Genomic DNA, 5,258 nt, shown 5'->3' with positions numbered 1-5,258 from the left:
AGAAACTTATAATATGTTTAAAGTTGTTAATTTGTATAGATAATGATTGTTTTTGCAATTAAGCTCCGCCCCATGGCTCCCGACCAATGAAAAAATCATCACAATTGAGATAGGGTGGGTGGGCGGGGCTTATGATTTTTAAGCCTCGTTGAATTTAATTGTTGATGTGAAAGATTTTGCACTCTCATTTAAAGCGTTAAAAAGAAATTCACATTCGAAAAATCTAGATTTATTTACCTTGGACCAATTTTTTAATATTACAATTTTTCTTTATTTTATATATTTTTCCTTCTTTTATTTCCTTTCATTTTCAATGTTTTGGTTTCATCATTTTTCGTTTTTTCAACTTTAATTTTTTTTTCAATTTCTCGACTTTCAAATTTTTTAACCTTTGGTTTCTCCGATTTTTCGATTTGAAATTTTTGAATTTTGCAATTTTTCGATGTTACAACTATTTAACATTTTTTTTCTTTTTTCATTTCTTATTTTTTCAATGTTTCTTTGGATTTTATAGTGTATGGTTTATTCAATTTGTCAAATTGTTTGTTTTTTCGAGTCCTCAATTTTCCTGTTTTTCAATTTTTGGGCTTCCAATTATCTGATTTTCCGATTTTTTAATTTTCAAGTTTTCGATTTTACAGTCAAGTTTTTCAATGTTTAATCTTTAGATTTCAATTTGTCGTTTCTTTAATTTTTCAATTCTTTTTTCATTTCCAGTTTTTCAATTTTACAATTTTTTTTTATTTTCTTTAATTCGAAAATTGAAAAATCGAAAAAGTGGAAAACCGAAAAATTACAAGTGGAAGAACTGGAGAAACGAAAAATTGAGACATTGAAAAGCTAAGAATCGAGAAATCTAAAAATAAAAAAAAAATAATTAATCGCAAAATTGGAAAGAAGAAAAAACGAATCGAATCGAAAAATTGGAAAACCAAAAAAAACTGTAACATTGGAAGATCGAAAAATTAAAAAATTAAGTGTCCAGAAAATGAAAAATTAAAGATGGAAAAACTGAAAAATTTAATAAATGAAAAAGTTTAAAAATCCAATTGTTTAAAAATGTAAATTTTCTGTTTTTGTTCAACTGAAATTGAAAAACTGGAATATTTTAATTAATTTTACATATTTAAAATGAAAACTAGAAAAACTGCAATTCGGAAACTGATGCAACGAAAAATTGAAAAATCTAAATTTGAAAAATCAAAAAATTGCAAATCGGAAATTTGCAAAATCCAAAAATTGCAAAATTTCACAATGAAAAAAGAAAAACTTTAAAATCATAATTTATAAATCAAAATAAATCCGAAACGAAAAATTGTAAACAGGAAAATTGAAAAATCGAAACATTGAAATCTCGTGAAATTGCAAGTCGGAAAATACCAAAATTTAAATATTGAAACATTCAAAAGTTGGAAAATCGAAAAATTAAAAATTGACAAACTATTAAATCGGAAAAAATTGAAAAATCGAAAATCTGAAAAAAGAAAAATTCTAAAGCGGAAAAAGTGGAAAATCGAAAAATTGCAAATCGAGCAACTGAAGAAACGAAAAATTGAAACACTGAAAAACTAAACATTAGGAAACTCAAAAATCGAAAAAATTTATTAATTCGAAAAGGAAAGAAGGAGAAACGAATCAAATCGAAAAATTGAAACAATTAATAATTGAAAAATCAAAACATTGAAAACTCGTGAAATTGCAAGTCGGAAAATACCAAAATCTAAACAGTGAAACATTTAAAAGATGGAAAATCGAAAAATTGAAAAAATCGAAAAATTAAAAATCAACAAGCTATTAAATTGGAAAAAATTGAAAAATCGAGAAGCTGAAAAAAGAAAAATTCCAAAGTGGAAAAAGTGGAAAATTGAAAAATTGGAAGTCGAGCAACTGAAGAAACGAAAAATTCAAACACTAAAAAACTTAAAAAATCGAAAAAAATTGATTTGGAAAAATGGAAAGAAGACAAAACGAATCGAATTGGAAAATTGGAAAAAAATAGTGAAAAATCGAAAAACTGAAAAATCAAATGTCCACAAAATGAAAAATTAAAGATCGAAAAACTGAAAAATTTAATAAATGAAAAAGTTGAATCCAACGGTTGAAAAATGGAAATTTTCTATTTTCCTGTAATTAAAATTGAAAAACTCAAATATTTTAGTTATTTTTACATATTTAAAATGAAAAGTAGAAAAACTCTAAATCGGAAACTGAAGAGATGAAAAATAAAAAAATCAAAAAAATTGAAAAACCTAAAATTAAAAAATGGGAAAATTTCAAAATCCAAAAATTGAAATATTTCACAATGAAAAAAAGAAAAACTATAAAATCATAATTTATAACTCGTGAAATTGTAAGTCAGAAAATTCCAAAAGCTAATTACTGAAACATCCAAAAGTAGGAAAATCGAAAAATTGAAAAATCGAAAAATTTTAAATCGACAAACTAAAAAATCTGAAAAAAATTGAAAAATCGAAAAGCTGAAAAAAGAAAAAGTGGTAAATCGAAAAATTGCAAATCGAGCAACCGAAGAAACGAAAAATTCAAACACTGAAAAACTGAACATCGAGAAACTTCAAAATCAAAAAAAATTATTGATTCCAAAAATTGGAAAGACGGAAAAACGAATAGAATCGAAAAATTGGAAATTATAAAAGCAAAAAACTAACACTGAAAGATCGAAAAATTGAAAAATTGAATGTCCAGAAAATGAAAAATTACAGACCGAAACACTGAAAAATTTAATAAATGAAAAATTTTTTAAATCCAATGGTTGAAAAATTAAAATTTTCTGTTTTCGTATAATTGAAATTGAAAAACTGAAAAATATTAATTATTCTTACATATTCAAAATGAAAATTAGAAAAATAAAGAAAACTGAAAAATCTAAAATTGAAAAATCGAAAAATTGCAAAATCCAAAAATTGAAAAATTTCACAATGAAAAAAAGAAAAACTATAAAATCATAATTTAAAAATAAAATAAAACCGAAACGAAAAACTGTAAACAGAAAAATTGAAACAAATAAAAATTGAAAAATCGAAACATTGAAAACTCGTAAAATTGCAAGTCAGAAAATTCCAAAATCTAACCATTGATCCACCAAAAGTACGAAAATCGAAAAATTGAAAAATCAAAAATTCAAAATCGATAAACTAAACAATCGAAAAAAAAATTGAAAAATCGAAAACCTGAAAAAAGAAAAAGTGGAAAATCGGAAAATTGCAAATCGAGCAAATGAAGAAACGAAAAATTGAAACACTGAAAAACTAAACACTGGGAAACTTAAAAAATCAAGAAAACTGAAAAATCTAAATTTGACAAATCGGAAAATTGCAAAATCCAAAAATTGAAAAATTTCACAATGAAAAAAAGAAAAAGTATAAAATCATAATTTATAAATCAAAATAAAACCGAAACGAAAAACTGAAAAAAGGAAAATTGCAGAATCGAAAAAGTGGAAAATTGATAAATTACATATCTTAACCGAAAAACTGAACATCGAGAGACTTAAAAATAAAAAAAAATATTGATTCCAAAAATTGGAAAGACGGAAAAACTAATAAAATCGAAAAATTGGAAAGACTCAGAAATTGTAAAAGTGAAAAACTGTAACATTGCAAGATCGAAAAATTGAAAAATCAAATGTCTAGAAAATGAAAAATTCAAGAAACAGAAAATTTAAAAACTCTAAATTGAAAAAACAAAAAAACATTGTAAAATCGGAGAAAAGAAAAATCGAAAAATTATAAAAATAATGAAAACAAAAAATCGAATAGAAAAATTGGAAGAAATGATAAATTAAAAACACGAAAAATTGAAAAATTAGAAATTGAAAGCTCCAGAAATTTTAAAAGGAAGAATTGAAAAATTTTAAAATTTGAGGAAACACTAAAAATTAAAAATTGAAAAATCGCAAATTGGAAACCTGAAGAAAAAAAATTGAGGAAATGAAAGTTGAAAAACAAAAGTGAAAATCGAAAAATTAAAAAATAAAAACTCGAAATGTTGCTTATCGTAAAATTGAAGAAACAAAAAAAAGGAAAATTGAAAAATTGCAAATCGAAAAATTGAAGAAATGAAAAATTGATGAAATTGAAACTGAAAAAACAAAAAATTATAAAATCGGAACATTGAAAAATCGGAAAATTGTAAAAATACAGAAAATAAAAAGGCAAAACAAAAATATTAAAATAAAAATCGAAAAATTGAAACATCAAAAATCCAAAAATAGAAAAATTTATTAAAAAAACAAATTTTAAAATCCAATAATTGAAATATGGAAAATCCCAAAATCGTAGAATTAAAACACCGATAAATTTTAAAAATTATTTATTATTACCTATTTATAATGTAAGCTAGGAAAATGCAAACCAAAAATTCAAAAATTTGACACTGAAGAAAGAAAAATTATAAACTCAGCACATTGAAAAACCAAAGTAATTGAAAAAATAAAGAAAATGAAAAACCGAAAGGAAAAACTTCAGACTGAAGAATTGAAGACATAAAAAATTGAAAAATTTAAAAATTGAATAATAGAAAATTTGAAACTTGTGAAATTGCATATCTAAAAATTCAAACATCCAACAGTAGAAAAAATTTGCAATCGTAAAAATTAGGAAACAAAAAAAAACAAAAATTAAAAAAAGAAAATTATAAAATCGAAAAAAGTCAAAAATTTGAAGAACCGAGAAATTAAAGAATCGAAAAATTGAAAAATTCTAACACTGACACATTGATAAATTAAAAAATACAAAAATTTTAAACATGGAAAATTCGCATATTAAATTGAGAAAAGAAAGGAAATAAAAACCGAAACGAAAATTCGCAATTTAAAAGTTGAAAATACAAAAGTTGGAAAATGAAAAAAAAAATTAGTCTTGTGAAGTCAAAAAACTGCAAATCGAAAAACCGATCAAACAAAAAAGAATTGAAGAATTAGAACTAGAAAACAAAAATCGCAAAAGATTTTACATGGGAAGTATTTTTTAAGACATGGTAATTTCTTTACCATTTTTCCCTTTCTTCTGAATTTGTTTGTTTAAAACTTGAATTTCTACCAATTTTAAACTTATTTCGCGTACACCGTCAAACCCGCGCAAAAATCCTTCGATTGCCCCTTAAGCCTCCACGAACGCATCTGCGGCGGCGGCGTCCCCGCGGAGCGAAGTGTGGCGGCAGACAAGTCACAGCCGCCCCCGCGGGACATGTTCATCGTGATCGATAGCGGCCCCAAGTGTGCACTTTCTATTAGTCCGCCG

The sequence above is a fragment of the Zophobas morio genome, unplaced genomic scaffold, assembly GCF_036711695.1.
Source record: "Zophobas morio isolate AGI-343-1 ecotype UQ-CSIRO unplaced genomic scaffold, CSIRO_AGI_Zmor_V1 ptg000020l, whole genome shotgun sequence".
Taxonomy (NCBI): Eukaryota; Metazoa; Arthropoda; class Insecta; order Coleoptera; family Tenebrionidae; genus Zophobas; species Zophobas morio.
This window is presented reverse-complemented; position numbering follows the sequence as displayed.